Source organism: Brachycentrus maculatus, unplaced genomic scaffold, assembly GCF_059751285.1.
Source record: "Brachycentrus maculatus isolate JH-2025_06_01 unplaced genomic scaffold, ASM5975128v1 h1tg000354l, whole genome shotgun sequence".
Classification (NCBI taxonomy): Eukaryota; Metazoa; Arthropoda; class Insecta; order Trichoptera; family Brachycentridae; genus Brachycentrus; species Brachycentrus maculatus.
In genome coordinates, this window is record NW_028281103.1 from 230,601 (window position 1) to 244,959 (window position 14,359).

At 31.4% G+C, this 14,359-nt stretch overlaps 1 protein-coding gene across 1 annotated transcript in view; it reads left to right on the forward strand.

Annotated features, from left to right (window-relative positions):
• Positions 1-14,359, forward strand: part of LOC148303710 (uncharacterized) — a 110,195-nt gene that overhangs the window by 30,650 nt on the left and 65,186 nt on the right. The gene's annotated exons all lie outside the window — the stretch shown is intronic.

Here is a 14,359-nt window from a genome sequence, read left to right on the forward strand (position 1 = left end):
TTTCATAAATTATTATTTTATTAATTTATTATTTTATTAATTATTTATTTTAATCCAGATTTTGTGAACAAGTATTTGGACACACTCAAAATGTTGTAAATAGATTATCTGGTCAAATTATAAGCTTAATAATAAAAATGAAAATGGTATTTTCTGGCGTTTCTCATGTGTGTGATTATAATCCAGGATTCGGATCTCACATACTAATATAAGAGTTTCTGTTTAATAAAAACAGCTTCTTTACATCTCACCAATAGATGTTTCTTGTGAAGTTCTAGTGATTCAAGAACAAGGTTTCTAAATTGGTTCATATATATAGAACTTTCAAGAATTTGAGTAGTGTGGTTGTCAATAATGGGTAGAATTGGTGAATGTTACACGTGTGTAAAGTGATCACTTAAACCAGCCTATGACGGTCGTCAGCCCCGTAAATGCCCAGACATCCATATTCTTCTTCATCTTTGATGAGATGTCAAAAAATAATATATTAGTATTAGTTACGCTGTTCCTCTCCAAAAAAGATTTTTTTTTGAGATCTTAATATAGATGAAGAAGAATATGGATATCTGGGAATTTACAGGGCTTATAACCTGTGTTAGGCTAGTCAAGTGATCATTTTATACACGTGCAACATTCACCATTCTACCCTTCATTGATTACCACACTATTATATTTTTTTGGAATTTATATATACTTATTTCAAAAATATCATCACACTTTGATTTGAGAAAGCTTTTATTTCGCAGAGGCCGAATTTATTTTTTATTAAATGAATGCAATGTCCTAACTTGATTATTTTACGTACCTACTGAGAGACGCCTCAATACATGATTCCAATTTTTACGCAGCTTATAATTTGACCAGATATTTTATTTACAACATTTTTCGACGTTTCCTTGATCACAAATCTGTTTTTTTTACACTTTATCATCTTAACATAGATACATAGATCAAGAAATCTGAGCGTAAATGTTATGTTGTTTTTTTCGTTTTGTGAATAGACTTATGTTTTAATATATTTTACCATATGAAAAATGTATGATGTTATTACATCCAGTCAAAATTACAGTTTTAATAAACTTACACAATTGTCATAATTTAAAAAAAAATTCATTGAATTGATTATACACTATCCAATGCTCTCAGCTTTGAATCAAACATAAACAACAAAAAACTCCATATGCAAGCAAAGATTATTTTTATAAATGTAAAAAATACCATGATCGACCTTGAAGTTCCAAGAACATGATGTGATCATCAATTATTTACCATTATCTAAAACGTTTGGTGTAAATTAAGTAGAAATAGCGACAGGATACATCAACTGAAACACCTTTATGTCAAGGCTTCGGCGGAATGCTCATTACAAATTTCCTCTTTCGGTCCGTACAAACAAGTCAATTATGGTCGTTAAAACGTAACTTAAAAAATCTAAATACCACCTTGCTCTGTGCGTCATACACGCACAACTTTTCGTCAAATTATTTCAAATTTGTTTTGATATTCCACAGTTCTTAGCCCATTGCTCAGTTTTTTATTTAAAAAAATGTTTACTAATGTGGAGGTCCTAAATGATTATAAGTCATCAGGAATTCTAGCTTGTAAAATTCTTACGTTTTGGTGCGATTTCATATTGGTTTAACACAGGATTGGTAACGTTTTCTCGCAACTTTAATTAAGATTTCGATAGAATACAGTACACACAATAGATTTGCATTTAAAGGATTTTTGTGCAATATTGGAAATGTAACTTTTTGGTAAGAACCTCCGCAAATGTACTAATTGAATGTATCCCCGAAAGTAAAAAAGTTGCCCCGCTCGGAGGAGAGGTGACATGGTTTGTCAAACAATGACGCGCTAATATTTTGCACCCGATAAAACGAAAAAAACACTGCAACTGCAATCAGAGTTAAACTGATCGTTTAATTTGTAAATTCTAAATTTTATTTTATTTATTGTTTTGGCATTCAATTTGTGGTAAGATATGATTAAATTATAAAAGAAAAAAAAAATACCCCTTGAGTTTTTCTTACAATGATTAAAGAAAACACTTGTTATTTACCACTTGAGTTTTATTATAGACTACATGTTTCAGAAGTTAAACTTCCATCATTCAGGTCTGTATAATAACTAAAATATAATATAAAATTGTTCTATAAATAAGGAGAGGGGAAAGTAAGGGGAAGGGGTTAGTCAAGTGAGTTTTTCTTATTACAATGACCAATTTCGAAGGCTATGCTTCCATTTTCATGTCTAAATATAAACTGGCTATATAGTTTGTATTTGGACCTGAGGATGGAAGCATAGTTTCCTAAACTAGACGTTATAATAAAATAAACTCAATTGGTTAAAAACAAGTGTTTTTATTTTACAAATTCTAAAAATTATTTTTACGTCTATGGCCTTACGCTTTCGGATTACGCAACTAATTTGTGCACTGATTGGTGATCGAATCTTAAAACCGAATAAGTAACGACTTGTTTTAAAGTAGTCGGTATTTAAATCGGTTTTTTAGATCGATCGCCCATGTCTACCATGACATCACTTTTTTGATCCAACTCGTTTTTATCAGGTTTCGCTCTTAACCTTCATTGAACTCTAGTTTCATTCGGGAACTGAACTGATGGTTTTGTTTCTAAGAATTTTTACCCACGCAATTCACGTAATATAATCGACTTCTGTGCTGTAATATTCGATAACTTTCAAATAGCTGATATAACATCCGAATAAGACCATTATAAGCTGTGTTACATAAGCCGTAGCCAAAGAATTGAATGTCTTTATATTTGTTAAAGTACAAATTAAAAGAAAATATCGCGGATATTAAATCTAGTGTAGTGATGAGAACGTTCGATTCCCAGGGGAGTCAAAACGAACGTTAATGGTTTATCATTTTGGTATTTATTTTATGCTGTCCTGAACTGGTATCTGAAGCGCAATGCTGATCACTTTTCCTTCATGAATTACATGATCAAGATAACACTGCTTCTATGCAATGTAGTGTCCTAGGCACTATCGGGTACGGATAAGTTTTAGAAGAAAAAATGAATATATACTGTATGTGTGTATTTATATGTCAATATTTAGTAATTTTGTCTTATAAAATTTTAAGATAAAAAAAAACTTATTAGTTAAAATAATCTTTTGAAATGTGTCTTTACAAAAAAGTTTTTTTCTGATTCCTTATGACCCATTTTAAAAACTTTATATAGTAAAATAAATAAAACACAACCATTGTTTTAACGATTATTTTATGCCCTATTATTCCAACTGGTTTCGACAAGCACCCTGCCTTTTTCAGGTATGTACGTGTGTAATCCCTGAAGAAGATAAGGTATTGTCGAAACAGGTTGGAATCATAGTATCAAAAAAAGGTTATTTTATTATTATTTACCCTTTATGTGTCTGGATGATTGAAAAATTTTCCTAATAAAAAACGGTTTCTAGAATGTTTTCTGCAGATACTTTGTGGCACATTTTATAAACTTTATAAAATTAATAAACCTTTTTTCACCACTTTTTAATTAATAAAATTTAACCTACCGGTTTCGACAAGAACCTTGTCATCATCGGGGTTTATTTTAATTAAAAAACAATTAAAACATTAAAATACTCTCACCAAAAACTTCCACACACTCCGTAAAAATCCTAAAAACGATTACGGTGTTTAAGAAAAAAAAACAACCAACTAACTAACTAATTAACCATCACGCCGCTTCTCCGCAGGGGTAGGCAGAGAGAATCGAACGCCACACCACTCTGTCTTTGCAAACATTCATTGCCTCTTCTACATTCATGCATCTCCTCATACATAGCCGACGATTATTACAACTCCCGACCCGGCCGTTTTCAAGTATTTGACAAACCTGATTGTGCCAAGTTTTCTTCGGTGGTCCTCTGCTTCTTTTTCCAACTACATTCGCCTCATAAATTTGTTTAACCGTTCTTTCTTCACTCATACGCTCCACATGTCCAAACCATCTCAACACACTTTTCTTAATTTTATCGATAATGCTTATCTCAGCCTTACATTCTTTCCTTATTTCATCATTCGAACATCTATCAAACATCGTTTTGCCACACATTCGTCTGAGGGATCGCATTTCGACTGCGTTCAGTCTGATTTCATCCTTCAAAGAAGAAAAAAAACAATTCCGTTAAATGTTATAACTGATAACTGGGCCTTAAGGAATAATGATCTTTATGAAATTCGTACCTGTTTGGGCGAAGCCGGAAATAAAATCTTACATCCTGTTGCAGTCCTGCGTCGAATTCTTCAGCGTTATCCTTTTACCAAAGGTGAATCACTTCTCTATAATTCCAGAGGTGACTCATAGTCGGCCGTAAACTCAGCCTGGCTCAATATACATCTGCGAGGAAAGGAACAATCTCGCTTTGTTCTCGGAAATCCTATTCAGGCTCTCGCGCTGAAACTAAAATACCCGTGAAGTCATTAGTCTGGCCTGATGGCTAGAGAATAAAACTGCATAATGTGGTACTAAACTCCATGCATCTCATTATATATATATATATATATGTATATATCTATATATATATCTATATATATATATATATATATATATATATATATATATATATATATATATATATATATATATATATATATACATATACATATATATATATATATATATATATATATATATATATATATATATATATATATATATATATATATATATATATAAATATATATATGTAAATAAAATTCTTTTATAAATTATCATATTCAATTTACATGTATTGTAATTATAATTTGATGAAAGCATGTGTTTTCTATTAAATATGTTGTTTTTTTTACTTAATATGTTTTATCATAATACGGATCGAAACTTGATATATTAGCAACTTAGCAAATCCCATTATTTTTTAATGCGTTTTTTATGAAGTGCCAATTTTAGAGCTGAAGTTTTTTTTTTTTACTTAATGCTTACGTAAAACCCAAAGTCTACGAGATGGTAATAACATACGTAAAAAAATAATTATAGATTTTTGTTATTCATCATTTTTTGCTAATCTTAATGTATCTAATAACACGTTTATTTAAACACCTAGAAATAATTCATTGATGGAGGGTCATCATGATAATTCAACTAAAATAAAATGTTTGTTTGTGCCATTGAAGGTTAAGGAAAAAGATATTTGAAAATAATCAGTTTTTGGAGTGGGAATCCATAAATATTACAAATAATCATTGAACTTTCATAACTATCGTTAATATTGCGTATATTTTATTTATTGTTTCGGCATTAACTTTGTGGTAAGACATGTTACAATGATTAAAGAAAACACTTGTTTCATACCACTTGAGTTTTATTAAAGACTACATGTTTCAGAAGTTAAACTTCCATCATTCAGGTCTGTATAATAACATATTAGTTATTATACAGAGCTGAATGATGGAAGTTTAACTTCTGAAACATGTAGTCTTTAATGAAACTCAAGCGGTATGAAACAATTGTTTTCTTTAATCATTGTAATATTGCGTATACTTTTTTATTAAGTGAACTTAACCATCACGCTCCTTCCTTGCAGGAGTTGGCACAGAGAATAGAACGCCACACCATTCTATATTGGCAAACCTTCGCCTCTTTGTATTAAGAACTTCAAACTAAGATTCAATTAATTCCCTATATCATATTATGATTAGGTACAGAAAAGAAACATTTTTGCTATGAGAATAATGTTACAAACATACATAGAGGTATTGCGTAACGAATTTTGGCAATGAAAATCACCATTATAATAACGAGGACGTTACAAAATGTATGTGGAGCCGATAAACACAACTAAGTTTGGAGTAAGGTCCTTACAATGTATTGCCTATACCCAAATTAACCAGCTGCATGACATATCGCTCACTCCTTTCAAGAACGTCATAAATCAAAAATCGTCAGTTGTGCATGTTTTCGGAATGTCCATAAAATGTACCACATCCCAGCAAAAGAGGGATATTTTTAACTTAATATTTACCCGCTACAGGGCAAAAAGTGTTGTTTTGCATTTTGAAGAAAAGGTATTGTTTAATTAATTTTTTAAATATGCTTAATATTTTTCAAACGGAGAAAAAACCTTTTACCCAGTAAAAAGTTCAATAAGTGACTTAATATTTATTTTTAATACATTGTATTTTATTTTTAACCTTTAAAAACGTTATACTGAAAAATCGAGTTTTTTGATTTATGACGTTCTTGAAAGGAGTGAGCGATATATAAAATAGAACCCAGTCAGGGATACAAAATAAATTAACTGAAAAAATTCTTTGTGGAAAGATATTTGTGTTAGTGATAAGTTGTATTTTCTCATTTGTTTCTTTTCAACATGCTTCTTACCTTATGTTTTTTTTATATGCCTATTTACTCTACCCGTTTATTTTTTTACAGTTTATATTTTGCCCTGCGTTAGTGTTTATTTTTTTTAATCTTTTTTTGTAATATTTTTATTTGTGTTTCAAATTTGTTCCAAAATGAGAAATGAAAAATACCAATCAGGAATATTATATAATTAAACTTATGTATGTAATATATTTAAAAATATATATATTGGATTAAGGGATGGGGCGTAGTAAGTTTTGAAACTCCATATTGTCGTATTACCTCTGTGTTAGTAATTTATTTGTATCAACTCTGATGGCATCATGTCTACAACATATGGTATCACTGCCGAGAAAATCTTCAAAACTATTTTCTCATAAACACACAAACTTTGCTTGTTAGTAAAATTTAAATGTAATGACAAGTTATAATGAGATACACCATTATAATCTTAAAACACACAAAGTAATTTGTTTTTAAACAACGTAGGTGGAAACAGAGAAGTAAAGTTATTAGTTTAATACACATTAATTGTTCACTCACTTGACGAGGTTTGTTGACAATAATTTTGGATTTTAATATTGAAAACAACACTGCGATAATGACTGCACTTACAAACTATTAACAAACACCTTCAATGACTATTAAAATATTTCTCGTAAAAATAGGAAAAAAATATATTTTCATTTTGTATGGAATAATACAACAATTTAAGATTGTATTATAATGATTAAAGAAAGCACTTGTTTTTACCACTTGAGTTTTATTATAGACTACATGTTTCAGAAGTTAAACTTCCATCATTCAGGTCTGTATAGTAACATGTGTAGAGTTACTATACAGACCTGAATGATGGAAGTTTAACTTCTGAAACATGTAGTCTATAATAAAACTCAAGTGGTAAAAAACAAGTGTTTCCTTTAATCATTGTAACATGTCTAACCACAAAGTTAATGCCGAAACAATAAATAAAAGATTGTATTATTGTAAAGTGTAGAATTTCCACTAATGAGTAACAGTTAGTTTTTCTATTTTTTATTTTAAAAGCATTGTTAATATTTTGGTGCGGTAATATAACGCTCTCCTTATCATTCATCGTTCAACTTTAAAGTGGTATTACACAATGTGAACCATAAATGATAAGGATATCATTTATGCTTTACTTTTTTGATTTTCCGATTTAAATCGTATTCATTAATTTTATTCGGCTTATATTTTTTTCCTGCTTAGATTTTTTATTTTCATTAATTGATTCGCTAGTCATTTTGTGGAATTATCTATCCATTTTATTTTTTTTCCTTGGTTAAAACCACTATTTCTTAAAATCTATCGTGACATGTCGGCTGTCCAAACTTAAAACACAGTAAGGGACATTTTTTTTGAAAAACGTTTTTTTCAAAAAAACGTTTTTATAAAAAATGTCCCTTACTATGTTTCGAGTTTGGACAGCCGATGTGTTTCAATGGATTCTATCTATCCAGTAATTTGATCTTCACTTAGTAATTATATCTTTTTCTTAAAATTTATCGTGATAACCACAATAATACAAATAAATAACACGTCGTTATAAGGTTGTGGTAGGTATCTGCTTAAAAAAACATTGACAAATATTCATCGTATTCAAATAAGTAAATGTAGGTTAGATAATTTGCATAATAACTGTCGTCTGATCCTACACGATGTTAATTTTGTATTATAACCTTGGAATTATTAATATTTCTAATTATTTCATTTTGATTCATACGCCCAACGAGGATAATTTTATTTCAAACGCTTTAAATTATTCGACAGAGGTGTTGAATTATTTTATACTTTGAAATGACACTCTTCAAATGGAAAAAATATTTTTCATTTGTTATTTTTCGATTTTTCGTTAGTATAATTTAGATTTTATTTGGTAAATACTACTATTAATAACCTTCTACCTTCTAACCCTTATCCGCACCCAATGGTGCATAGGGCACTGCAACGCATTGACGCAGTGTTAATTTGATCGGTACTTACATGAAGGCAAGGTGATCACTTCTAGAACCAGTCCAGGGTGATGTTAAATAAATATTAGACGTAAAATCGGTAGCAAAATTTTTATTTAAAAAAAATTTACTTGTATAATACCACTTACTTAATGGGTTGTATTTCATTACACACGACTAGTTTCGAAAATTACACTTGTTTTCATCGAAAGGTATATTGTAAAGTGTTTATTAAAAAAAAATCTACATATCATTTCATAAAATTAACTAACTAACTAACTAACAAACCATCACGCCGCTTCCCCGCAGGGATAGGCAGAGAGAGTAGAGCGCCACACCACTCTGTCCTTGCAAACATTCTTCGCCTCTTCCACGTTCATGTATCTCCTCATACATACCCGCCGATTGTTACGACTCCTAACCTGGCCACTTTCAAGTATTTAGCATACCTGATCGTGCCATGTTTTTCTCGGTCTTCCTCTGCTTCTTTTCCCACTTACATTCGCCTCATAAATTTGTTTTACCGTTCTTTCGTCACTCATTCGTTCCACATGTCCAAACCATCTCAACACACCTTTCTTAATTTTATCGATAATGCTTATCTCAGCTTTGCATTCCTTCCTTATTTCACTATTCGCACATCTATCATACATCGTTTTGTCGCACATTCTTCTGAGAGATCGCATTTCGACTGCATTCAGTCTACTTTCATCCTTCATAAAATAAATGTCGACTCAATTAAGAATATAATACAGTAAAACCCCCTATAAAGTTAAGATAGGTAGATACCGCATTTTTCAGAGGGAATGTTATAAGTGATTAATTTTTTAAATTGTATTTTTGCTTTTTAGCCAGCGGAAAAGACTGAAATGAGTTATTTAAAATTATAGTATAATTTAAAATCATCAACCTCTACAACGTTCCCATTGATAAACGCGGTAATATCTCAACGTTATAGGGAAGTTTACTGTATTATATTATTTATTGATTCGGCACTAACATTGTGGAATGACATGTTGAGTATTTATTTTCAACCCCCTGGGAATCGATCTTCCAGCACGGTAGCTAAACACGCTAACCATTACACCACAGAGGCGTACAAAATCGCAGGACTTTTGTGTGAGTCAGAAAATATATGCAGAAAGTAAAATATGTTTGTATGTGTGCACCTTTATACGTTATTGCTCATGTGTGTGCAACTTAGAAATCTACCTACTAGCTCCCAAGAAGTCGAAACGGGTTTTTTTCCAAAGTATGTCCGATATTTTCACCTTTGCAAATATAGCGATTGGTGATTTGCGACCGGAATAAAAAGGTCAGCTCATTTGATTAATGTATTATTGACAGAGGTACGTTGAATGCTTTCCACTGTTGTGCGTGTCATTTACTGTTGGAATTTCTTTTGGCGTTTAGTATGGACTCTAAATACCAGACGACCTAGAGAAACTAAATATGAAATTATTGAATTCTGCGTTTTGGTAATGGCTAAATTAAATCGTACGTTTCATTGATTGATTCGACAGTCACATTGTGGTTATATTTGTCAATTTAGAATTTTTTTTTACTTGGTAAATACCACTATTTCTTAAAATCTATTGTGACACGTGTTTCGATGGATTTCGCATCATTTTCAAACTAAATTTTAGAGTTGTCTCCTTGGGACGTTGAAGGGTGAAGAGGGGGTAGAAGCTGTTTCTTATTTTTCCAGTGGGAACATAGACAATAGGGGTAGGTGTTAGTCTCTGTCATATTGTTAATTATGTATTTATGATTATTTATATTTTTCAAATTATTTATTTTAACCCTTCGCTGCATCGTGTATCAAATTCGTAACATAGCCAAAAGTTAGTGTTAAAACATTTATCAATATCCCATAAGGATATCCATTGCATGTTGTTGCAAATTTGATTCAAAAGTATTTTTTTGATTTTTCCTTGTTTTTTTATTTTTATTTTTATTTTTTTTATTTTTCCTCTAATGTTTAGAATAGGACACAAAAGAAATATTTTTATTTATTTAAAATAAAAGTCATGTAATGAAGGGTTAAATTATATTTAGAATCAGCTGTGAAGCTGTCACATACGGTGTTAGAAAATGATGCGGAATGTAACGTATCACAATAGATTTTAAGAATAAGTGGTATTCACCAAGTAAAACATAAATTCAAAATTGATAGATATTGTGTTATTTATTATAAAATAAAAATAAATTAATTAAAACTTACTAACTTACCGTCGCGCCGCTTCTTCGCAGGGGTAGGCAGAGAGAATAGAACGCCACACCACTCTGTCCTTGCAAACATTATTCGCCTCTTCCACGTTCATGCATCTCCTCATACATACCTGCCGATTGTTTCTACTCCTTACCTGACCACATTCAAGTATATGGCATACTTGATCGTGCCAAGTTTTTCTCGGTCTTCCTCTGCTCCTTTTTCCAATTACATTCGCCTCATAAATTTGTTTTACCGTTCTTTCCTCACTCATTCGTTCAACATGTCCAAACCATCTCAACACACCCTTCTTAATTTTATCGATAATGCGTATTTCATTATTATACGTATTACAAATAATTATTTGTAGTGATCAAAAAACTCCTGTAATTGGAGATAATCCAGATTTTGTGAACAAGTATCTGGACACACTCAAAATGTTGCATCAAAATTTATCATTCTGGTAAAAATATTGATTCTTGTTTGGTCAGCTGTCGGAATAGTCGACTGGTACGTACGAGGAGATACATGAATGTGAAGGAGCGAATATTGTTTGCAAAGACAGATTGGTTAGTAAGTTAGTTAAGTATGATTTCATTAGTTTTGATTATTTATTTTATTTATTTTATTTAAACTTCATGTACAGAAAATAAAAAGTACATTGGCGGGCTTATTGCTAAAAAGCAATATCTTCCAACCGACCAAAGACGGACTAGTGATATTGATCAAAACGTTTGATACCATATATAGCCGTTTGCAATCAGTGGGCAGATAGTACTTGAACATTTAAAAAAACATAAATTACAAATTGTCATTTGAAAAGAAACATAAATTAACAAAAGACGATAATAAGGAGGGCAAAGGAAGAAGGGAGTGTAGGGAAGGAGGTAGAGGGAGGAGGTTTGATCGACAGTTAGGATTCTAATGACAGATAGTAATGTCTCAGACGTTTTTAAAAGTTAATACATATTATTGTCTGATGTAATAGATTTTATCAAAAAACTAAAAAACAATTATTAACAATTAGACAAAAAAGTATTCAAGATTCTAATGATAAATAGGTAGAATCAGGTAGCAAGTTTAAGAGAGGAGGGGTCAGGGGAGGAGGAGATGGACAATTAGGGTTCTAAGGTAAGATAATGACGTTTCAGGCGTTTTTTGAAGGTTAAGATAGAAGGTGCATTTTTTATGTGTGATTATCATTTTATGTAAGTGTTTTCAGCTTCAAAAATATTTACGTGTTTAGATCGTTAAACTGATAATAATCGAATCTTTCGAGTGTAATTACATATTACATGATGCGATGTTATAATCAAACTGATAAATGAACACTAATTACATATCAAAGTATTTTCTGTGTAACCACTCCAATAAGCATTTTCGTTTATAGTGGCTGTCTTGTGGTGTATTGAAAGTGAAAATTGTAGAACTGGTACTGATTGTAATACATAATATGTAATATGATTGAGTAGTCAGTTTATATTGACTTTCTCATTGAGTATTTAGTACTAATTGTCAAAGTAACTCTTCTTCTTCCTTGCTTGATTCCAACTTATCGTCTAAGTAGACTGTTAAGGTCAGCTCTCCTCGTCCTCAGGTTGTGGGTCCTTCTATCATATGACCTGCCAATCAGAGGTTAGATAGTGCTTGAACATTAAAAAAACATATTATTTTTTGACATCTCATCAAATATGAAGAAAAATATGGAAGTCTGGGAATTTACGGGGCTGACAACCGTCATAGGCTGGTTTAAGTGATAACTTTACACACGTGTAACATTCACCAATTCTACCAATTATTGACAACCACACTACTCAAATTCTTTGGAAGTTCTATTAATATATGAACTTATTAAGAAACCTTAAACTAATTTACACACGTGTACAATTCAAAAACAATGTTTCGAAATTGGTTCATATATATATAGAACTTGCAAGAATTTGAATAGTGTGGTTGTCAATAATGGGTAGAATTAAACCAGCCCCGTAAATGCCCAGACTTCCATATTCTTCTTCATCTTTGATGAGATGTCGTTGTTCGTTGTTCTTGAATCACTAAAACCTCACTAAAGACATCTATTGGTGAGATGAAAAATGATCTATTGTTAAAAGATAATATGAAAATAACTCCTGTAATTGGAGATAATCCAGATTTTGTGAACTAGTATTTGGACACACTCAAAATGTTGTAAATATTTTTTTTATTTTTTCCTTCATAAATAGCATTCGACAATGTTCACAGTGTAATATAAATTCTCTCGAAACTCTATTAAATTTGAAGAGACGATTATGCAAAGCGGATAGAGTTTCCGCGCATTTCGCCTTCCTGAGCTGTGCAATGCAAGATGCCAAAGGTCGTCATGACGAAAACAGAGAAATTGTATTTGATTATCGCCTGACATCGGGAGGGGAACATCTCGCCGAATCTCTTCCGCGACTTTCACAAAATGAATGCATTAGGTTTGTGCGCAAATTCAAATTATCTTACGGGAACTATTTCTTCCCATAATCACACTTTGGCTCAATCTAGTTCAATAGATATAGGTTTTTCATTTCAAATTTGACGTTTTACAAAACAAATTGTACGTTATATTGTATTTTATAAATAAGTTAGAATTTTCAAAATATGTACAGTTTAGTACCCGTGATTTGTCCGCCTCCGTAGTGTAATGGTCAGCACTCTTGGCTCCCGTATTGGAGGTCCCGGGTGCGATTCCGAGGTGGGGTCAAATAAATACAAGTGATTTTTTTACTATTACCTTGGATTGGTACTTAAAGCGGAAGGCTGATCACTTGCTCATCATGTATTAATGATCTAGATAACACTGCGTTCATTTGATGCAGTGCCCTATGCACCATCGGGTGTGGATAAGGGTTTGAAGATAAAGAAGACTCACGATTCAAATCTTAATTGAAAATCTTATAGAATTGTAAAACGTCTATTTTAAAGTGAAAAAAAATTACATACTGGAATACGCCTGAAAACATGGTTAATTTTTTTATTATTTTATTATTTATTTTATTGAGTGATACGTTGACCGAAATTCAATGTCATCAAAGCAGTTAGTAGCTCGTATGTAGTAAGGCAATGTCACCAGGGTTCAATTTATCGGACCGACAATGCTATTCGCTTGATCGTTGACATTCAACATCATGGTACTATCCTTAGTGCAATCTTTGCATTAGTTTATGGCATCCCATATTAATATTTAATTGTTAAGTAGGTACTTACCAGTAGCGGACCAGTGACTTGCAATACAAATTACTATACGAATTTTTTTTTACTTGTTGTACAGCTACGAGCTACGATAGGGCTGCCATATTTCCAAAATCTGGTCTCTTCATACAATACATGTTAATGTAATTACTTGAAAAAAGTTTGAAAATTATTAAAAAAAAAAAATTATAATAAACCCTTATCCGCACCCCAATGGTGCATAAGGCACTGCGTCATATAAACGCAGTGTTATCTTGATCGTTTACGCATGAAGGAAAGGTGATCAGCCCTCCGCTTCAGGTACCAGTCCAGGGTAATATTGAATAAATAAAACAGAGAAAAAATCACTTACATTTATTTTACCCCCCTTGGGAATCGAACCCGGGACCTACAGAACGGTAGCCGAGCGTGCTGACCATTACACTACGGAGGCGGACGAAAAAATAATAATAAAAAATTCCTACGGAGGAGACAGATAAGGCTCGTTTTTTGTGTTATAAAATAATATATTAATGTATTAACATATAAAAATAAAACATTTTTTAACAATTTTTTTCTTCAGTTTCAAACTTTCACGGAGAGAATAAAAAGGAAGTTAAAAATAACAATTATCTTTTTTACTA